The sequence below is a fragment of the Protopterus annectens genome, chromosome 5.part0, assembly GCF_019279795.1.
Source record: "Protopterus annectens isolate FY-2018-M chromosome 5.part0, PAN1.0, whole genome shotgun sequence".
Classification (NCBI taxonomy): Eukaryota; Metazoa; Chordata; order Ceratodontiformes; family Protopteridae; genus Protopterus; species Protopterus annectens.
Window position 1 is genome coordinate 917070765 of NC_056735.1, and position 24725 is coordinate 917095489.

Consider the following 24725-nt stretch of genomic DNA (forward strand, 5'->3'; position numbering starts at 1 on the left):
ACTTCAGTGTCCTCCCTGTCTTCAGCTCTTGCTGCTGTGGTGCTGGGAGAACTTCTATTGGACGCATATCAAGCAACCTGCCAGTTTGTTTGCATATTGTCACATCCTGTAGCATGGCACTGATAACAACCAATGTATTAGCTGCATTACAGGAGAATTTGTATCATCCTAGCAGCTGAGTCAAGTCAATAGAAGCATGTCTTGTGCACACTAAAGACATGGCCAAAGGCATCCCTTGTCTCAGTGGGGATGGTATCCAGGATTTATTTTACACAATGAGCTTCTGCTCACCAAACAGGGGGCTCTGTAGCAGTTTGCCTCTCTGCAAAAAAGTGATATAGATGAGAGTTACAGCAAATATAGAAAGCATGCACACAAACACATTGGAGATGATCCTTGCTGGCCTGTAAACTACCTGACATTTCAAGGAATGGTATCCCATCCTGTTTACTTAGTTCTCTAAGTGTGAGATAGGTGAGGCCATTACTGTTACATGTGTGCAATTTATGGCACTTAGTACCTAAGGAAGGCATGCAATATTATAGATGCAATGCATAGGGATGCTTCTTTTCTCAGTTTTCTTAGTTACAAGGTATGTTTTTCCACATTCAAAAAGATAATGTTGAGAAAAAATTGTTATTTTTGTGGATGAAGCCTGCAATATATCTAATGTATCCCCATTTGGTCAGTACAATGATCATACTGGATAAGACACTAAGTGCTGCATATTCCTTGATCTCCAGAGACAGTTTTGCCTGCCCCATGCTTTTGAAGTTTTGTTTTGTCGATCTCCACAAGATTTAACCCTCTTTATGAAAAAAAGTTTTTCAATAAAAGTATTAAAGTTCATTATATTAGTATACTGTTATATTTTAAATCTTGTAAAATTAGCAGTGATTAACAATATGCAAAGCAGTATTTAGTTTGATATTAAGGTTGCATTTTCTAGTGTAACATTATCCAGATTGAGGCACTTCTAATTAATGAACTGATGAAATAAATATGTCACTGTGGGAAATCTTATGGCTGCATAGTACAATCAATATAAACATAATAGCTTCTAGTCATGATTAAAGCATTAGGGAATGAAACAATCTTTTCTGGACAGGATGTGTCTGTCCTCCATAAAATGACTGAGATGCTTATACATGCTGTTTCAAAACACTCTTACAGAAAAGTACTAGAGTGCAGGAATTTTAAAGTTATTTCTCTTGGATGTTTGCCCAGGAGATGGTGCTAGGTTATCTTCTTTTAAAGTATTAATAATGGGCTTAGTGCATAATCTATCCTGTTTACCTTCTGCATATACACTAAACAAATATCATATTACAGAATAAAATAAGGCAAACATAAAACTCACCAGGGTTTTTATATGCCCATTAGGCAAGGGTCCACTGAAATGCTTTACAGAAAGTTAGAGAAGCTGTTGTGTCTTTCAGCTTTTCCTGGTTAGGGGTTGCCACAGCAGAACTCCGGTCCGCTAATGATTGGTAGTTGATTTTTATGTGCCGAGTTACCAGCCCTGATGCACAACCTTCAACAAAGGTACGCCCATTCACACATGTCTCCACGCAGAAGACGCTCTAGCTGAGAATCGAACCGGACAGCGTCTTACTGTGCGGCAGCAACGCTACCGCAGCACCACCACAAAGGACATTTATTATTTGCTTTACTGTAATGATATCCTGAACACTGACTTGTACTGTAGTTCTTCGAATTGTCAATGTGGACATTCTCCTGAGGATTTCCAATGAGATACTTGGATATTATACTTGCAAAATGTTTCTGGTTATGTGTTAGTAATGCAAGTAAGGTTTCTATTCAGAATTTTACCCTGTAAAGACTAATGCTAGTTAACCAAAAAAAAAAAAAAATTACTTAGACACATGCACCTGTTTGAGAAATAAAAAAGGTTTAGGAATGTGCTTATTGGTGTATATTAGGTTTATGAAAACTCCAAACATAAATGAAGTTCAATGGTAGATGATATGTATTTTTATTTGAGTTACTTATTAATAATAAAATAAAAGAAGCTAAGGTTTTAAAATGGCCTGTTAGTACAGAGACAAGGACTCTGTCTTTGACTCTGATGGCCTAGGTTTTGGGAATGGTCCTTGTAAGCTAGAAGGTTTAACTGGAATGACAGGATGAAGCAGTGAGAATTTGTAGCCCTCATTTTGGGTTAAAATGATAACTTAACTGTTACAGAGAAGGAAAGATAATAAAAAAGCCTTTGGTATTTCATGGGATCAAAATGAAGTTAGTAAAGAACTACTCAACTATTTAGTGTGAATGAAAGGGAACCTTCTCATGGATAACAACATTGCAAAATGTCAATGTTAAAGGTGAGTTGTACCTTTGTCATTCTAGTTACATGATGGATGATGAAAGGAACTTCACCTTTAAACTAAAGAAGGGGTAAAGGATTTTGTGAATAGTTAACTAACCAGCTCCAGTTCTCATCAGAGATAAGGCCTTGACACTTGAAAGGAGTACCACAGTTTGTTAAAGGGTTAAGGTTTATTACCTACAGATACAGAAGGGGTGAGTTCCAAGTGGAAAGGTCATTTAACAACTAACTCATCAACTGAGTCTTCACCAGAGAGAAAAGAAACAGAAGGGATGAAATGGCTGCACAGGGTATAATGGGAGTCCATGCTATTCCAGATGAGGTCTCCCTGAAGTATTTATGGGACAGAGTGAATTTAAAGTACTAGGAACTTCAGCAGACTCCATGGATACCATCACATCTCTATATGAACTGTACAACACCTTCACTGAAGAGATCTTATGGATAATAATAATATTGGCTTATCAGGCAGAAAAAAGAGCAATTATAGGTTCATAGATTAGTACTAGGCTAACTGCCCTTGCGAGCCATTTTAAGCCTAGCCAATTATCCCTTGTGAGACTCAAACCCTGTACCTTGTGTTTGTAAGGCAAACACCTTAACCATTAGGCCACCCTCCCAACCCGGAAATTTATAAATCCAAATTTCATGATTGAACCTTTCCTTTCTCTCAAGTTACTGGAACCCAGTATTTTCTTCATTATAGTTCTGCTGTTCAGCTTTTCATGATATGTGTCTATATAATGGTTTATTTTACTCTCACATTAGTGCAAAGGTGGTGCTGCGGTAGTGTTGTCGCCTCACAGTAAGACGTTGTGCCGTTCGATTCTCAGCTAAAGTGTCTTCTGTGTGGAGACATGCGTGAATGGGCGTACCTTTGTTGAAGGTTGTGCATCAGAGCTGGCAACTCGGTATGTAAAGATCTACTGCCAATCATTAGCAGACCGGAGTTCTGCTGTGGTGACCCCTAACCGGGAAAAAGCCGAAAGACACAACATTAGTGCAAAGGTGGGGATGCAAATGTTTACAGTCCAGCCTGAATGTAATAGCTTATAAAGACAAAGAGCTTATGATTGGAAAATTAAAGTTATTTCTTCTGTTTCAACAGTCCATTTTCAGTCATGTGGTGTAGATGGAACTGAAATGAAGGCGTATGAGTTGGTGAAACTATATTATCATTGGGACTAGGAAGGAGGAATGTGGTTGTAGTTAATTTCTCAGTATTAAAATGTGAGCTTTACCCTTGTATCTGTCTTGTGTTCATTTCATAAAACACTTAAATCTTTGCTTATTCTGAGATGCCCCTTTATAAATGTAATACAGTTCAAAAGGTTGGTAGAAGAAGCTAGAATGTAGCATAGATCATAATTAAGATGAAAGCAAATAGGTTGTAATAAAAAATGAATGGAGGGTGGGAGGGCATAAGATGTAATACATTTCAAACTGAGGGTGGGAGAGATTGGATGTAATACATATCGATTCAAGAGTGAGAGGGAATATGAACTAATAAAGACCGAATGGAGAGTGGAAGGGGGCAAGACATTATACATTTAAGATAAGGGGTGGAAGTTGATAAGATGTAGTATGGATTCCTATATCAAACTGACACATTGTCAAATGTCATATGGCTGAACCCATATCATCAGCAATTCAGTCCATCAAACCATTCTGACTGAGATCACGTTACAGCAGGGATCAGGAAATTTGCCATTTTCTCCACTGTAGTATGATCTCAAAGTTGGTATATATAATAAGGAGGGGGTGTGGGGGGTGTAGGAGGGCTTGTCCCCTTGCAAAATCAGATTTTGAGGTGTCTGTAGGTATTGTCTTTGTTTTCGGATTATTTCAATGGACTGAAATGTTGATGATATGATATTCAAGAATTTGTAAATTCAGTTATTTGATAGGTATCTGGTGTAACATAGTTTAAATACAGGATAGGAGGCTATGATATTTAATACATCTCAAAATGACAGAAGAAAAGATAGGATGTAATACAGATCAAATGGATGGTGCAAGAGGATAGGTTTTATTGTGTGCAGTATTGGACGTACTGTTCAGGTAGCTTTTTCATATGTCAGTGTAGTATTTCTTCTGTGTGGATGCTTTCTCATACATCTTTCTTCTACTTTGTCAGAGTGAGACAACTTTACTTTGTAATTGCATAACGAGGGGTTCTTGCTTGATGTGTGTTGCAGTCTGAGTAAAAAGCGTAATATTATTTGACAGTGTACTCATTGGATATAGTAGGGATGTGTTTGGTACACATTTTGTGGTGTGTTGAATGAGTAGCTACCAATAAGGGCAAGTACTGGTTCACACGAGATTGTATAATGGAGGGTGGCTGAGACTCATATCTTTCAACTTATTTCCTCAAGCATTCTGGGTAAAAATAATGAGAGAGAGGGGGCAAAGGCCCAAAATCAGGGACAAGTTTTAAGTCTTGATTTAATTCACTTAAAAAAGTTAATAGAATAACAAGTTTTGCATCAGCATGGATTTTCTACACAATAAGGAGCGTGAATCTCTAATGGTATTAATGAGCAACTGTAATCATTAGTGACTTTAGAGACTATCAAACATTTTGCAAGTGAAACAGCTAAATCTGGGGCTAAAATTAGGGAAATTATGCAAAATCATGGACAGTTCAGATCTATGATCTGAAGTCCAGTCCAAAACTTGGGTTGCTAGTGGTATAGGTTGACACTCTTCCACGCCATCTTGATGTCCAGTATGCCAAATCTCTCTCTATACTGCATTGTATTTATTTCATCTTAACTGTTAGCTCTCAGCAATGCAATATGGCAGCATTGCCTTGATTTATTTGTTTTACTGCTCCCTTAAGTGAAACACTAAATCATTTGATAGCCTTTTTGCTTCTCCTACAGGGTTAAGAATGACACCAACTATATTACAACAGTTCTCTTATGCTTCAGCAAGTTATTTTAACCTTTCTTGGTCTGAGATGTAATGATACTATCCCTGGCCTGGTTTGTCGTGTTGCTGAGGATATATACCTGTGACCAAGAATGAGGACTTTGCACTCACCTGAAGAAAATAAGACATAATACTCGTCACACTTTGCTAGCAACTATTATAATCAGACACTTCACACTAATCTTACTAAATCTTTTCCTCATATCTTGCTCTCTCTTTCATTCTCTGTAGCTCTTTTTTTAACATTGACTGAAAAATAAGAATCCAAGCCAAGTGTATCGTACAATCAATAGTATCTCTCTCTCTCTCTCTCACTCACTCCTTGTTTTAACCACCTGTCATTCTCCTCACTATAGCTATATGACTTCACATATTTTCTACTTCTATTTGACAACCACCTTTATCTGTTGCATCTGACTTTCATTGGCATTCAAAGACAACAGAAGTCAGAGTTTTTCCATGTGACCTGTAATAAAAGAACAATTTTTGACATTGTCATTCTAGAAATCTTAACCGCCTAAAGCCTTTGTTATAACCTTATCTACCATTTTGACTTTATAGATTTGAAAATTGAGTTAGCCTGGTCACCAGTTTCCAGTTTCTGTAACATTCATCAGAGTAGTTAGTGCCTTAACTAGACAAAATTAGCCTTCCTAGTGTAACATAATAAAGATTTCTTCTCAAATCCCTGATTGTCTTGTTTTATTTCTTGCTAACCAAAAAACTTAGACTATCCAGACTCTGCATATGCTGTTACACAAGGGATGCATCTCAGAGATACTCACTGTTTCCAGGATCTCAATAACTCGGAAGCTTAAAGAGTTGTAAACAGCTTGCACTCTACTTCTGACTAATGGACTTTCTTATACCCTTCCATGATGCCTTCCAGTTTGCCCTTTGTGATAACTCTTAATACCTGGCACTTTTCTTCACTTCTAGCTATTCCCAACCCTACAAAGCATATATGTTATCACCTGTCTCTCTTTTATAGCATTCTACCCAGCCACCTGCATGTTTACTCCTTTTTCTACTATCTGTGTTCTACTGTAATGATGATTACACCTATCCCATGCTACCCATGTGATTCTAAGGACTGTATATAGAGCCCTGCCAGCACTGTTTTCTGAATATACTTCAAGAATTGACATATGCCCCACAGTAGCAAATAAAATGGTGAGTGTCATGTTGTTAGCCATTCATTAAATATCAGGAATTACTCTTCTCTCTGCTTGAGCATTTACCATCAAAATATGGATTAAAATAAAAGTGGGCTAATCCAACTGCAACTACATTTGACATATCAGACACTTGTTATCGTCATATAGACAAATTGTTCTGCAATACTCCAAGCACTGTTTGCCATATAACTTTCCCAGACCTGTCTCCAGTCACTTGTCATGGTGTTCACATCTGCTTTATAACTAGTCATGAATCTCAACTGTATGTTAATTAGTTCTTCCTCTACAATACTACCAGTAACCAACAAGGCACAAGCCTCAAAAGACAATGTATTAAAGCATTCCCAGCTGTCTCCAGTTTTGGGAATGCAGAGTTATAAACCATCTACTTATAAGGAAGTCCAATATTCCAGTTCAAGCAGCAAAAATGTACAGGTAGAAGATCTGACATTTCTTCTGCCCGTACTTCTCAACCTCTTAGAGCAAGAAATCTGGACAAAGCCATAAATAGGCACGCTTTTTTAAATATTGCTTTTACAAACTTAGAAATGAGATAGAATAGATAGAATAACAGGTTTGATTAGCATGAATTTTCTGAAGGATATTAAAGGATATGAAATCTGAAACTCAAATGCCTGTCATTATTTTCTAACTTCAATCTTTAATGATTTACCACTGATGTGCCAGAAAACTACAATTTTATGGGATAACATACCAAAGTATGAGGGCAAAATCTGGACATTCTGTGAAAATCTGTACAGTTGAGAGGTATGCAACCTCCCCATCTGTCACAATAATTTGCCATCACATGTCTTGCAAAGAGATCTAAAATAACTTTGGATCCTTGTAATCTGTTTATTTTGTTATGTTTTGCAGTGCCGTTTGTTATGTCATGTGCCCAGATCAGTTGTTTGTCTTTTTGGCTTTTCCAGGTTAAGGCTCGCCATAGTGGAACTCTGGTCTGCTAATGATTGGCAGTAGATTTTTTTATGGTGCCGAGTTGCCAGCCCGACCCCCAACTTTCAGTGAAGGCACGCTCATTGACGCATGTCTTTTGGAGGCCACTTGACCGCAGGGAGGACATGCAGACTCCACACAGAAGGCAGTCAAGCCGTGAATTGAACAGGAGAACCTCTTGCTGTGAGGCAACAATGCTACCGCTGTACCACTGCGGCACCCAGATCAGTACTGATTCTTTTTTCCAATTGCCTTTATAGAGTAATTACACTGCATGAAAAAGTAAATGTCAAAGCACATTCTGGACTTTGCCCAGTCATGCTCATGACTGGAATGCTGTCTAGAAAGGCTATGATTGCCCTGAGCTTCATCACTGGCAACCTGAAGCACCTTCAGTTAAAGTTTAAAGAAATCTCTAAAAAGTGAGTGGCCTTCAGCCATATTCCATTTAGTCTCCACGAAGGATGAAAATAAGTTCAACAAATGCTAACATTCCTTTCTGAACCCGTTACTTAGCCCTTCAAGAAAAAAAAAATGTCATCAAAAGAGATAGTGTCATTCAGACTGACAAGTGGATAGGCAACTCTAGTTCACCTACAAAGTCAAATGATCAGCAGGTATTTTCTAGACTATAAGAACTAAGAAACTTTTAACAGCTGGCATATTAATTGACTGTAATTCTCTGTGATTCACCATTAAATGAAACATTTTAGTAGAAAGGAGAAGGCTAAAATATGAAACAAAATCAGGGACATTCCAAAAATGACATTTGCTCAGACCCACACACACACACACACACACACACACACACACACACACACACACACACACACACACACACACACACAGTGCATTGCATAATTATTTACCAACTCTGCACAAAACAAAGCAATGTCTTCAGTGCAGTGCTGGGTTTTCCAAAAAGATCATGTTAGAGCAAATTTTTCTGCGAAAGATAGGTTTTGACTGAGGCAGCTTATAGGAAGTGTGTGTCTCTGTTTTACTGACTTCATATTTGAGTGAATGAAAGAGAAGAAATCTCTGCTGCTGCATATCAAAACAAAGGAGCCAATTGGATTCAGATACTTGGGTTTGAAATATATGGATAGAACAATTTCTCTTTCTGTCTTTCTTTCTTTTTCTTTCTTTCTTTCTTTCTTTCTTTCTTTCTTTCTTTCTTTCTTTCTTTCTTTCTACTTTCATGTTTACAAGGCCTCCCAGATAGGAACAGGTTATGTCCTTATTCTCAGTTAACATTTACTTGAATTTCTTATAGTATTTCAGCTAACCCTAACCTGGATTGAACTATTGTTTGATATCTGATGACAACACCAACCAGTCTTTGTCCTTTTCTAGTAAGTTGGCTAAAATATACCTAAATGCTTCTTACCAGGTGACCCAGGTCAGTACCTTTTTCTTCTGCAACCTGCAATGTTGTCCCTATTTTTGAGAGGAACAGGATGGGAAGATGTTTGCTCAATATTTTCTAAAAAAAAAGCTTTTTAGAGCACACATTCCTTTTTCAGAGGCTAGCAGATTGTCATTCACATGAGCAGGCCACATTTTCTCCCTCCTACCTAAAACTATCACTGCAATGATTGGTTGTAGCTTTTGCTGAAGCCATTGTCAAGACGTCCTTAAGTATGCTTGCATATGCATGCAAGAGTGCAAACCTGGGTTTACATAGAGAAAGAGACATACTAGCATAGCAGCAGCTACCAGCAATTTCTACATTTTTTGGGGGGGGTCAGCGTTGCATTGGGTTCCCCACCTCCTTCCCTCCTTTTCTCCCTCTAGAATGGTCAAGCTGGTGGTAGTCACTTACTCCCACCCTCTCTTACATCTTCCAGCACATTATCTGTTAATTTAGCTAATTGAAATTTGGCTATTTATTTATTTATTGGTTTTACTTTACTTTTCTTTTCTTTGTTTTTTCCACTGATTTCCTGTAATGTAAACTGTTTATGAATAACTTGACATAAAATCCTCGGAGTGTACATCTGATTCCTTTCATATGTATCACTATAAGATCTTCCTCTGGATTATTACACATTTGCAGAATAGACCTTTTGTAAATCATACCCCAAACCACGCCCAGAATCTACATGATATCCTCTTTAACACAGAGTCATATCACAATTAGCTTGGCTGTCATCCACTAACTTTCATTAGTTTATTGCTGTGAGGCACCGCATTCCTCCTGTAGCAAGAAAATCCATTCCAATTGAATCCATTTCTTTCAGTGTTCTTTTGATCAAACAACTTGGTCATTCAGATACGACTCAGATGTATATGTTACCCAATCTGTAATGACAGTAATAACAATTATATCAATATCATGTGCTACTTAACTCAAATCATGCTCTAATTGTAGTCCCAAAGTCACTGCTCCTTACACTAGTAAGGGCAAAATCATCTTAATGTTCTTGCACTTTTAACTTCCTCGTTTTATAAAATTGTGTCACTGATAACATTAGTTTCAAATCCTCACATTTTCTAAACATCATTACATATAAATCAATCCAGAAATATCCATATATGGTGTTTTAGTTCCAAAGAATGCATTCATTATAATAAAGGCACTTTTTCTTTGTGTAGATTTGAAGCATACCTCACAGATTTCACTTGAACAGGTACATTGCTTGCAAGCCAAGCATGACCTCTGTGCCTTAACTGAAGGGCATACTATTAAACAATACGAAAGTCATATTCAAGTCTATCTCGGCAATTTAGTTTACTGTCTGCAACTTTTTTCCTATCAGCATTATTAACAGGTAATCACAGAATGTACTGCTACCTCTCTCTAAGCAAACCATTATTGTAACCTTGGTCCATATTCCATACAGTTCATTAATAGTGACATCACAAAAACAACATTAATGTAATCCTGAAATAATAATCACATTCATTAGATAAATACTACTGTGTCCACAAAACAAATATGCTTCTTACATTTTGAACAAGATATCCCAGTGTCTTTTGCATACTCTTATTAATTGTCGTTTCACTAATGGCCTTAGCCAGACTTTATTGTATGCTCTGTGTTGTATAAAAAATAAAAAACAGCCTTAAACTACCATTTATGTTCCTGCACATAATTTACAAAAGAATGAAAAATATTTGCTATTTCAGCTGCCTGAGCCAGCAAATCTGTACTCCTTACATCTTATGATTAAAAAGATCTGTGTCATTAATGGCCTGGGCCAACTTTTCAACATGACCTAAGTTGCAGCACCATTAAATACTGTTTGCACAGCATCAAATTGGTTGCTAAGAAAAAAAAAACATGACTTCAGCTACCATTACAAGGGACTTGCTTCTTTAGCAGCCTCAACATGAAATCCCAATATGACTTGCCAGTTCTCATTAAAAACTATGTGACTGGTAACCTAGACTAGAGCTCAGCAGATTGTCTGAACTGTATCACAATCAAACCACGTTTAACACAGCATTAATGGTATTTGTGCCTCAAGCCATAAGCTGAAGAACAGCTATTAGAGGATTTTTATTTTCTTTTTGCAGCCTGGACAAGCATTCCCAGTCCTACCGCTCATGTTCTCATCAAAACGCATGCCACTGGCATCTAAGGCCTCAGAAAGTATATGGTCTGACCTGTAACACCATAAAAGTGCTCTAAAAACAATATTAAATTGTGTTTCACTCAGATCTGAACTATAGCATTCTTGTAAGGTACCTGCCATTTTAACAATCTGAAAAAACCCAGAGGGTATCTTGCAATTTCATCAGTTGAATCAAGGTCCAAGGTGAACCTTTGGTCTGAACTATAGCATCATCAAAATGAACGCAAATAACATTTTAGCTCAATTATTAAGTGAACTGCAACCCCAAAGCATTCAGTCTTTTTTGCAGCTTGAGCATCTACAGCCTATGTGCCTTGCAGTTTGTCATTAGACATTTGTGTTGCTCGCAGCCTAGGCCAAGGGTCTACATGCTTCTGTAGAACCTACAATCAACACTAACCCTTTCAAAATGTATTTTTCATACACACACACACACACACACACACACACACACACACACACACACGTATTCACTAAGCATATATGTACATCACATACACACAATACACACATATACACACATGCAGGCACACACATGCAAATATGCACATAATACGTACAACACTCATGCATAATGCACACACACAGACACATATACTCAAACACAAAATGTCAAAGCAAAGCTTGCCTTTTTAATTTCTTTCATTTATATTTACTCTACCTTGCCTTTGTAGAAAGGCTGACAGCCTCTGGTATTCCATTGCAGGGCATGATCCCAGAACTGTAAGCCACCAGACATGAAGAATGAAAACTTCACAGCAAATACATCATCTCAGAATTTGGTTCTGGGAACTTTAAACAGTATCTCTCATGTATTAACATATAATACTGATCTACTGAAAACATGCAGCAAGCTACCTGACCTGTCATAAGAATAGATGTGAGTATAATATTAAACTTTTGTAGCAGAGCATTTACATCAGAGTGCTTATATAAGGCACTTGCATTTATACATTTATGATTTCTAGATCCACTCATATGTTAATTTCCTAAGGTTAAACTTCTTGATCAGGTTTTTTGTAAAGACTTGAAATGTCGTATAAGCAGTTATTTGAACAATATTAGTGGTGCTATTGTCAATGCAACTTATGTTTATATGTTTTACAAAACTGTTAATGATTTTAAGGAGTATAAAAGCTATGCAGTTATAACTACTATTAATTTTATGAAGCAATTAATTTACAATCTTACTCCTGTTAGATACAAACATAGAGTTACCACATTGTAACTAAACTGTTTCAGTTATACCAAATCAACTTTTCTAATTATTGGAAATTCACAAATACTACAATGGACAATTATACAATACAATTAATTCTGGTAATGTAACAGGTGCTCAACATTTTTTTGATTGGTGGGAATTATTTCAAACAAGTGAGTGGGGTAGAAATGACATGGTGGTGGTCCTCAGTTTTGCGAGTTTATTGATGGTTGAGTGGTTGAGTGGTAAGAAAAGATTTTGAGGAATTTAAAGTTAAACAGACACACTATGAACTATTATTGATTTATTGATGATTTCATTTTCATACTGAAAGGCACAACAGATGAATGAAATGAGTGGTTTGAGTGCATAAATAATTCCTCAGTATTTTTAAATTAAGCTTTAAAATAAAGGCAAATGAATGTGCTATTCAGACTTTTGACACTGAGCTTTACAAAGATGGCTCAGAGTACAACTTAGGTACTAGATTTTCCTGATTGAAGTAGCCAGTAATAATTGTTGACATTTCAACAGTACTCATCCATTCTGATTAAAAAGGAACATAGTTAAAAATAGTTTGTTAGGGATATGAGAGACTAAACAAGGAACTAATGAATTTATGCACGTTCATTATGAGTATAAAACTTTTTTTAATTAGAGAATATCAGGCTAGAATAATTAATCAGATGTTGCTAAAGACAGCAACAGCAAAAGAAACAAGCAGTATTAACAGGTTATTATTTCAGAGGTACAGCCGTGTGTTAGGGGGGCACAAAACACAGTTTGAAAGTAATATAGAATTATTTTATATCAGTCACTAGTTTCTAATTTTATTAGAAATTTTATCATTTTTAATTGGAAAATTCCAAAAGCAAGCAAGACAGATTTGATGAGTGTGTTGACTGTCAAAGGTTTGCTTATAGGAATGATATAAACTTTAATCTGGCATTGGAGGCAAAGCAAACTCTTGTTAAGATTTGCAAACAGTATATAACCTACACATGCTTTCCTTGTCAGTACTGCAGATTTATGTCTAACAGTCTGTTTTATTGGTCATACTATTCCGATAGAATCTTTACATTGTAATTCATAACACCTGTCATGCTTTTTGTGTTAGAAATACATATAGAGAACTGTTGCCAAGATTGAGGAGTCACTTGCATGAATAAAGACATGAAATAAATGTGATGTGTTATACAGGAATACTCTGGATGCAAAATTTGGAATAAAGTTAGCTTTTATGTATTAGCAAATGTAAGACTGAATTATATGAAAACCAGACTGAATAGGAAGAGACAAAATGGTGGGGAAGGTTAGGTAGATATTTTCCCCTGGTTTAGATGAATTAACTAATTAACTAGGATTAAACCTGAATTAATGAGCAGGAAAGATAGTCTGACCATTTTCTAATTTGACTGCAAGTATTATTTAGAAATGTTAGTTTTAATATTTTATACTCTTGTATTAAGATAAATGTTCATCTCTATGGACAATACAGTAGGATTCATAGTCCTGGTTTTCACAGACATTTTGACTCTGGCTGCAATCACAGCTGTAAGATACTATCTTTATGGCCTAAATCGGGTAATTTAATTTCAGACTATTTTTCAAAGTTAGCTGGACTGAGATTAATTAATCTCTTCTCTTCCAGTATCATCTGTTACAATATATTCATTTTGACCGTTACAATACAGTCTGACATACAGGTGTATTTTTTTTTTTGTTCAGAAGGACTTACTGCTGGCACATTTTTAACACAAGCAGCTTTGCAAATACAATTTCAGCACAAGCACATGTACAAATCAGAAATTAGTAGTTTTTTGGCCATTTTGGGCAAATTTCTATCTCTTTCATTTCCCTGCTATAAAACCCACATTTGCAAGGTTTTTGCATTTGCATACAGCTCAGCAAGCTACTGCTGGTGCCCCGAAGAGTTCTACAGCAGCAGAAAGACAAAAAGAGAGACTTTGGAGTGATTAAGTATAATTTTTCTTCATTTTCTTGCTGCCTTTAGCTAATTCCACTTAAAACACCGATTTGTTAGAGTTTCTGTGATTTAAACAGCTTGTTTCAACTACATATTGTACTTATTTTACTGCCTGCACTTTAACAAAGTCATTTTTGTGTTTAAATTCCCTGTTTAACTGTTGTAGGCTCCACACTCAAGTGTGATAGCCATTTCTGTGCATTTAAAGTGTTTTTTTGATTGTATCTGCTTTATTTTCTGAAAAAAAAAAATACTTGTTTTCCCACCTTTCTAAGATAGTATAGTCCAGTTTTCAGGTTAGTGCTGAATTCAGGGCTGTGTTACAAGTTTCTGTGTTTGCCCATGCCTTACCTGGTTAGAAGGAAGTTTCTCTGTTCACCTGTGAGTGAGGGGAGCTTTGAGCAGCCTATCTGTCCCTGGAGAAGTGGTTTCAGCCCAGAAATTAGTAGTTTATTGGCCATTTTGGGCTAATTTCTATCTCTTTCATTTTCCTGCTATAAAACCCACATTAGCGTGGTTTTGCGCACCGGGCAATGCCATATAGCTAGGGTATAACTCTTTCCGGCTCCACAAAATCTACTCTTCAATTTTTCCCTTGTAACTAGACAAACTTTCAACTTAAGCACTCAAACTATTCACTTCTCAGCCCGGCACTTGCTCAAAACTCATAGCAAGCATTAATAAACCTTAACACTATACCCCCCTATAATGTAGAGAAGGACAAGGCTCTCTATTCGACCTTACCAGCCAATCAGTAAAACTGTTCAATGTACCTATCCAGGCATGTCCAAAGGGCAGTTTCAGATGTACTCTCTGGTCCAACTGGTGAATCTAGGAATTTTGAAGCAATGCTACAACTGCCTCATGTACACAGACAACCCTCTCCTCCTACCAACTAACACTAGTACATGTGAGAGATGCAGATATACAGCAAAACTAGAGGCTAAGCTTTCAACCTAAGACTGGACCAGGCAGCCAAGAGGAGAAGGGAACTACTTGCATCACATCACCAGTCTCAAATAGACCTATGAAACCAGCACCGGCACAAAACACACATAAATACATGAAAACATACTCGGAGGCTCTAAATAAAAATCTGCAAAAGCAACAGAAACCTCCAAAGCAGACATCCAGGCAACATCCATCCCCCAGCACAAACCATGAAACACATACTTCACAAAACCAGTGTGCCACACAATCACAGCCCTTAAGGCAAAATAACATACCCAACACACTAGTAATAGGTGATTCTATAGTCAGGCACACTGACATCCCACTCACTAGACTGAACAAGGAGAAGGTTACTGTTAGGTGCCTGTCGGGTGCCAGGATCCGCCACATAACACAAGCACTCAGGTCACTCCCGAACAAGTACAGATAGGACTCTGTCATTGTCTGTGTTGGTATGAATGACCTGAGCCATACCTCTCTGGACTACATGAAAAGAGAAATGGAGGTGCTTTCTGATCATGTAGCCCAGGCCGGTATGACCCTGACCCTGAGTAGCATCCTGCCCTCACCAAGAATGATACCATGGTATAAAGAAAAAAATATCAATTTCAACATTTGGCTAAGCTTCTGTTGTCATTCAAAGGGGATCCAGTGTCTGTCAGCCTGGGATGACATGCTCGACAAGCCATACTGCTTTGCTAGAGACGGCTTGCAACTGTCATCCTTAGGCTTTTGAATGATGACCAGGGCTCTTCCCACCCCTATAGTGCCTTTTTTAGACAAAGATCAAAAGACAAACCCACCACAGTGCAAGTAACAAAAAACTGAGAGTAATGCTACTCAATGCCAGAAGTCTAAACCTCAAAATGCAAGCACTCGAGGCACTTCTCAGTATGGAGAAAATCGATATATGTGCAATAACAGAAATCTGATTTAAGGCTCCAGAGAGCACCCCAGCACTACAAGGCTACAACTCATACCATACATTTTGGCCACAAAACCCGGACCAAAATACAAAAGGTAGGAGCTTATCCATATTCATCAAAGCTACCCACACCTCCAGGTTAGTGGCATAGCATGATGCTTCAGAGATCATCCACATGCAACTAACAATGATAAAAACTGCAATTCAAATTGTAGCTTTCTACAAATCACCCACCATGTCCCTGGACCCCCACTCTGCATTTCTGGAAACTCTGGGAAACATAACGGTCCTAACAAACACCCTAACTGTGGTGATTTAAATTACCCAAACATTAACTGGGAGAACTACTCAAGTACTAACTCCCTTGCCCAACATTTCATAGAAGTTACAAATTCAAATGCCCTGGATCAACTGGTCAACACCCCAACCAGAGGTGACAACATATTGGACCTGGTCATCACCAACATGTGCAACCAGTGTTCCAGACCGGAGGTCAATCCCTCGCTGGTTAGATATGACCATAAACTAATCACTCTGGATATCCACATTCCACTCCCACCCCCGGTCAAAGAAGCCACTGTGAAAAACTTTTCAAAAGGAAACTTCACGTTACTTATGCCAGAGGTGGAAAGTTTCAAAGCCCCCATGCTAAAGGATAACGCTGACCAAGCTGCAAAATCCTTTACTAATGCACTCTATGGGCACCTGTAAGAATGCATGGATTGTGATATCCCAAGCAAAACCAAGATTCACTCCTCCAAGAAAAGGATACCAATCTGGTGGACCCCTGCCATAAACAAGCCATACAATAGAAAGAGAAAACTAGTTCAGAAAAGAGTAAAATCCCAAGAAGAAAAGACATCCCTGATCATTATCAGCAAGAAACTATGATCCCTCATAAAATGATCCAAGGCTAGCTTCGAAAGAAAAATTGCTAAGGACTCCAAGGATAACCACAAGGCATTCTTTAGCTATGTCAAGAATCTAAGTGGCAATCCTCAGATCTGCTCGGAGTTAGTGCAGAATGGCACAAAATACACTGAACCAACCGATATAGCCAACATCTTTGCAGAGAGGTTCAATGTAAACTTCACCACCCCTTCTCACCCCCAAAAGGGCTCATAACTATACCAGAAGAATGTAGTGCCCCTGAAATCACAGACACTCAGGTTAAAATAGCCCTATCTAAAGCCAAAATCACAGCATCAATGGGACTGGATGGTGTCCAAGGCTGTGTCCTACTTGAGCTCAAAGATGAACTAACCCCTCACCTAAATACACTGTTCAAACTCAGCCTCTCCACAGACTACATGCCCATAGAGTGACGCACAGCAATGGTTATTCCGCTTCACAAAGGTGGAGCCACAACAGACCCTGGGAACTATCACCCTATAAGCCTGGCTGGTTTGGTCTGCAAGGCTATGGAGTGCACCATCATGGATCTCATTAACAGAGATATTGGGATCCTCCAAACTCTGGACCCTACCCAGTTCGGCTTTGTTAAGGGCAGATCATGACTCCTAAATCTGATGGACTTCTTTGAGACAGTTACCAAAGCTATAGATGAGGGAAAGGTGGTTCCACACAGCCTACCTAGACCTCGCAAAGGCCTTCAACACCATTCCCCTTTCAGGTATTATAGACAAGCTCACCAGCCTGAACATAAACTCCTATGTGCTGGGATGGGTTGTCAACTGGCTGACGGACAGAACCCACGTGGCAAGAGTTGTGGGAGCTAGGTCTGACTCTAAACCGGTTACAAGTGGCTCAGTCCTAGGACCCCTCCGGTTTGGCATATACTTCTCAGAGGTACAGGCAAGCACAGGAGGACTATGGCTGACTAAGTGCACAGACGACTGCAAACTAGGGGCTATAATTGACTCTCCAGCTGACACATACTTCCTCCAAAAGTGTCCCACTGAGACAGATACCTAGTGTCAAAACCATGACCTCAAGCTAAATGCCAATGCTAAATGCCAAAAAATTGCATTGTCATCCCCTTTGGAAAAACAAAGTATCCACAAACTACCACATAGGTGGTAGCCCCCTAAATATGGAAGACGTAATAAGGGATCTGGGGACCCAAGTAGATAGTAACCTCTCCTTTGATAATCACATTGCCAAAGTGGTTAGAAAATCCTTCTATGTGACCCACCTAATCACAAAAGGGTTTGCATCCACATCAAAAGAGGTCATTGTGCCCCTCTACGCATCACTCATCAGACCCATCATAGAGTACAACGCCCCATTTGGGATGTACCTTACAAGACACCTGCAACAGCTGGAAGACCACAGAAGTACCTCACCAAGTGGGTCACTGGCCTCAAACAGATGCCCTATGCAGCTTGACTGAAGAAACTCCAGCTGTACTCAATTGCATAACAACTACTCAGAGGTGATCTCTGCCTAAATACAAGGACATGTCCAACCCAGAATTGATGGACATGCTCCACCTAATTAAAACCATATCCCCTCAAGCCACACACTCTAGGGATCTAAATCTCACCACAACAATAAATAGGACATGCTGGAGGGATAGATTCCTGTCCCAGAGACTTCCCATGCTCTGGAACAAGATGCCAATCTACATTAGGCAGAGGTCCTCGCTAACCCCTTTCAAGAGAAACTTTGACGAGTGGATGGGAAAAAGAAAGTTTACCCCAGGGAACACTTCAATTGCTCTGCTGGACAGAGGCACAGGGAACTCATCTAAGGGGGGTGGTGAAAGCCAACACATTCCGGCTAGGCTTATAAATGCCTTCTGGCAGATAGCCTAGTACCTACCTATGAACCTATATACAAATGACATATAATTGTTTACAAAACTCCAGCTAGCTATACTGGCATATTTACACATCCACTGCCTTACTTCTCCTGGCACAGCTGCCAATACCTTACATCATCACAGGTTTAAGAAATCTGGAATACTGTATGCCTGATTGCTCAAAGGAAGAATATAGGTCTCTTCTGAGGAGAATGTTAATACAGAGAAGAAGAACAGTTCTTCAAGTCTTTTTTAGCCTGTGAACTTCTTTGTTAGCAACTTCTGGGGTCTTTCTAGCTGTTGATGTGGCTGGAGAGGTACATCTAAAAGTGAATGATGTATTCTGTAATTTGGCTGATGAGTGCTAAAAGCAAGTGGACATTAATCTCTTAGATCTGGATTTTTCCTCCCTTGGCAATCTGCTTTGCCAAATAGAAAAATGTCTTGACATTCCTTGTTACGTGGTAATCAAAGAAGAGGGAATTATCAACCCTGGTTCCCATGCTCTAAGTACATTTTCATTTTGAAGTGGGGTATTGTGAATACTTTATGTTGGGGAATTGCTTGTTTCCCAAATGTAACAATGTTGCATTTTTTTAACATTTAATTTTAAACCTATTTTGGATACATTAGGCATTTTAAAATGTAATTTCGTGCTGCAGAGCGTCTGTGCCAGACTAGTATTTGACAATGACTACCAATTAGAAATTGTCCACAAACTTGGTAAGACATCTAATATTTTAGTCTGTAGGTCACAGAAGGATATACAGAAAAAAAAGTAAATGGAATCCAAGCACTAAGCGCTGCAGGACAGTACTGTTCAGCTTCCTGTTCTCTGATGCTGTCCCTGTCATTCACACCATGTGGCTTTTGTCTTTTCTTGAGTTTGCTAACCATCTTACCACAGAGGAGTCTATTGATACTGCCTTCATTTAATTAATTTTGTTAGCAGGGGGGATGGTGTCAAATGCTTCAACTTAATCAATGGGTGCCTATGGGTACAGTGTGACTGCTATCACATTTTGTTTTAATGTTTTGAAGAAATTTCTATGGTTTATTACACAAGATCAGCCTTTTACAGAACTGAATTGCTGTACATCCTGCCTGATGAGATTTATAATTTCAGTGTGAATCAAGACTGTTACAATTAGTTCCATGGTCTTAAAATAAGACTCATCAGTCTGATGGACCTATAGTTTCCAAGTATGGTAGTAGCCATCTTTATATAGCAGCATCACCTCTCTTTACATATTACTGCAGATGAGTGAATATGCAAATATACATAAGTACATGTATATACATATATGCACGTAATGTATAACTCATCGATGCAAATTAATTTCAATATTTTGGATGAAAACAATCAATTCTTAATATTAATAAACATTATTGAAAAGAAGGATTTTTGCAAGACACAAGCCCCTCACATTGCATATGTGAGAAAATCAATTCCTACCACCATACAACTATACATAATAACTCTGACACTGTATACAGCAGTAGGGAAAATAATAAATTCCCTCATGTCAGTCAACAAATCTCAGGAAAACAGCCACAAAACTAATCAAAGTCTAAATGAAAGGAATGTGCCCTCTGCTTTCTTTCTGTTACACTGCAATTTTCAAATGCAATGCACCACTGATATAACATTTTTGATAAACCACATTGGTTACACTCCAACAAAGTGTAGATAAATATGTATGTATGGTTTCAGTTCATAGGTTAGTACTAAGCTAACTGCTCTTGTGAGCCATTTTAAGCCTAGCCAATTATCCATTGTGAGACTCAAACCCAGCACCTTGTGTTTGGAAGGCAAACACCTTAACCATTAGGCCACCCTCCCAACTATTCTTGAAATGCTGAAATCTCAAATTTCAGCATTTCGAGACCATGAAGCCAAAACCTCAGAATGCAGAAAGTGCATAACCGTGAATTTGAATATCTCGAATCCGTGCTTATGCATTTCTGGTATGTTACGTGAAGTGTCTGTTTAGGATGGTGTTCAGAATGTCAGGTAAGTATGTGAGCATTTTTCTGACTTGTATGTGTGGGTTAGGTTAGGGAGGTGCGTTGAGATGTGATTGTTGGATGTGTTGGTTTGTGTGTGTGTGTGTGTATGTGTGTGTGTGTGTGTGTGTGTGTGTGTGTGTGTGTGTGTGTGTGTGTGTGTGTGTGTGTGTGTGTGTGTGCATGCATGGGAGTGTAGAATGTCTGTATGTGATTGTTTTCTTTTTTTCTGTTTGTGCAATCTTGGAGTTGCTATATATAAGTAGGGGGGTGTGGGGTGCAGGCGAGCTTGCTCTCCTGCATTTCTGTATTGTAGGTGTGTGTGCCTGTGTGGTGTTTTGGTGTGTTTATTTGTTTTGTGGTGTGGGTGTTGTAGTTTATGCGTGGTGTGGTGTGTGCTGTATGTTCAGTGTTCTGGTTTTGGCTTTGTAAGTGTCGGTGCTGTGACGGGTTCGGCTTCATGGTCTCAAGAATATGAAGTGAAACCATATTTTATATATATAAAAAAATATATATATATATATATATATATATATATATACTATGTATATCTATCGATACACACACACACACACACACACACACATATATATATATATATATATATATATATATATATATATATATATATATATATATATAATATATCAAAAAGAAAAAGTAGGAGGGCTCCCACTAAAGCATAGTATTGTAGGAGAAAAAAGATAATATGCAATGCCAACACAGCCAATACAGCCATGTTACTTCTTTTGAGCAGTAAAAACAATATAAATTCCAATGAGCCTTGAAGCCTGGTGAATGGTAAAACAACTCTTTAATAAAATAATAAAACATACACTCTATACTGAAATTAGAGCAAAATGAAATGGGATAAATGCATTCAGACTTTACAACAATCCTTCTTCAGATCCATACATAACAATATTATACCTGATCAAATATATATAAAAAAAAACAGTCAGCATCAAGCGGAGAGGCCAATGTCTTCCATTGAGAAGAAAGCATTCAGAATTCCATGTGGCCAATCAGAGATGCTTTTTCAGCCTATTCCCTTTTAAGGCTGGCTTAAGCAGGTAGTTTGTATTAAGTCCAGGGGAATCTATATGCCTGAAACCGTCCAATCCATGACATCTGCACCAGTTCAGTTACATTATCAATATCACCCTCTCTATTGTTCTTATGACTTCTATCACCCTAAAGTGAAAAACATGTCCTGAGTTCTCTAATATGTATTTTATCAGGGGATTGTGTTGGTCCATTAGTCTAATGTCACTTGCATGATTAGAAATTCTTACCTTCAACTGTCTGATGTTTTTTTCCTTCATAAAAACAGTCACATAGATCCATGTGGCTAGATAAACAACAAATTTGCTTGTACAATCCACATAAAAGTTAGAAACATATTTCTTTCTTTGGACTGGATGTATGAACTCTAGCACTACCCCTCCAATTCAGAGAAGTTCGGAACAAAAGGGAAGCGAGATCTATAAGCAGAGGAAGTAAATGGAGAATTAATCTCTCAGAAGAGAGGAAGTAAAACGTTAGACAAAGGGATGGATAACAACTTGGTTTTTAACTTATTGGATGTTAAACTGGATGAATGGCATCTTAAAGTCCTGAATAGAGGGCTACACTTTTATTCAGATGAATGCAAGACTAAATGACATTATATTGAGCCTGAAGAAGTTTAAGATGTTTGGCAGCAATTATATGTTGAGAACCATTTACAAAGACAGTGACATTGGAGTGCATACCTTGTTTAAAACACCTTGGACTTATATCCCACAGAATAGTACTACTGTGGACACTTTTATCAATGTATGTGAGCAAGATATATATACATTCTTTTGTCTGGAACTCAACACTTATTTCATAACATCAGTAAGGAAGAGAGGGAAGCCCTAATTACAGAACAGCACAGTATTGGTTATAATATCTGCTGACAAATGAAGGGGGATCATATTGATGAATAGGACTTATGGATGAAAGCCTGAAGATTACTCGCAGAAGATAATGCTTATGAACCTATTACAATAAAACAAGAAGGAAGAATAAAGGTCTTGGTTCAACATACTTTATGTGAATTGAAGGAAAAGAAAAATATCTCCACTGAACTTTTTGATTATCTCAACATAATTTGTCCTGTGATACCCAGTTTTAGATGTCTACCTAAGGTACATAAAGATTTGAAGGATCCACCCATGCATCCTGTTGTTGTGGGAGCTGGATGTGTCACTGAATTGGCCTCCATATCCACCGATGTATCCATTGTTGTGGGAATTGGATGAGTCATTGAATCGGCCTCCATATTTGTGGAGTATCAGCTGAAAGAGATCCTTATGATGCCACATGCAGTCTTAAAGAACACCCAACATTTTCTGATATCCTTGAGTCAATATATGAAGTATCAGAATGAAGGAAAAAGTTATTTAATGGTGACTATGGACATTCAAAGTCTTTTCACCATAATACCAAATGACTATGGATTAGCAGCACTTAAAAATGGACAGAGTCAGTGGCTATGATGTGTATAAGATTGATTTGATCTTCACCCTCATAGGAATAGTGCTGAAATACAATATTTTTATGTTTGAAGAACAAATATATTTACAGTGGCATGAGGTAGCGATGGGAACACCATGTACCAACACCTATGCCAATTTTCTATTGACACATTGGGATGATTCCCATGTCTTACACAGCAACCCTTTTACTACACATCTTAAACTATATAAACGCTTTGTGGATGATATCTATATTTTGTGGAAATGTGACATAAAATAGCTGCAAGCATTCCACATTTATCTTGAGAATACCACTGACGTTCTTAGATTTACATTGAAGTATGATCAGAATACCATAGACTTAATGGATATTAGCTTACAACAAGGTATCACTGGTGAAATGCATACCACTTTATATAGGAAAAATTGCCAGAAAGCAACATTGTCCCAAGATGCAACATACATTCCAAACATGTACATGCAAATATCTTGAAGGGACAGTTTTAAGGACATCTAGACTTCAAACTAGAGAGCAAGATTTTAAGGATGCTAGTCAGATGATGGGTAATAATTTTGTTCAGCTGGTCTATTATCCACATGAAGTGGAGTATATGCAGAATTATGTAGAAGGTAGAAGACAAGAAGGGAAACCATATTTATTGAGATGTGATGTGAATGACACCTACAGTCAAAAAAGGAAAAGTACATGAGATTTAAGAATGGTTCTCACCTATTTGAATGATATGAAGTACATATTTGATGTGATAAGAAATAATTGGAAGATCCTTACATCTGATGAAGAGCATAAGAACACAGTAGAGGATATACCTTGTTTTGCTTTTAGAAATAACCATAATCTGAAGCAGATCCTATGCAATGACTCAAGTAAGAAGAATGGTATAATTTCAGATTGAAAGGGTCCTTATCCATGCCACAGATGCACAAGATGCAAATACATTGTCATGGATAATGAGTTCATACATTCAATCCAAAAAAAGAAATATGTTTTAGTTTTTATGTGGATTGTATAACCAAAAGTGTTGTTTATCTAGCCACATGCAATATATGTGACTGTTTTTATGTAGGAAAAACCAACGGACAGTTGAAGGAAAGAATTTCTAATCAGGCAAGTGACATTAGACTAGTGGATCAAAAGAATCCCCTGATAAAACATGTTAGAGAACTCAAGACATGGTTTTCACTTTAGGGTGATAGAAGTTATAAGGAAAAACAATAGAGCGGGTGATATTGATAATGTAACTAAACTGGTGGAGATGTCATGGATCGGGAGGTTTCCGGCATATAGATTCCCTTGGACATAATAAAAAAACACCTGCTTAAGCCAGCCCTAAAAGGGAGGAGGCTGAAAAGGCATCTCTGATT

The 24725-nt window shown here is 37.8% G+C and overlaps 1 protein-coding gene across 8 annotated transcripts in view; it reads left to right on the plus strand.

Moving 5' to 3' along the window:
- The window catches only part of CNTN5 (contactin 5), a 5719910-nt gene that overhangs the window by 3698410 nt on the left and 1996775 nt on the right, over positions 1-24725 (plus strand). The gene's annotated exons all lie outside the window — the stretch shown is intronic.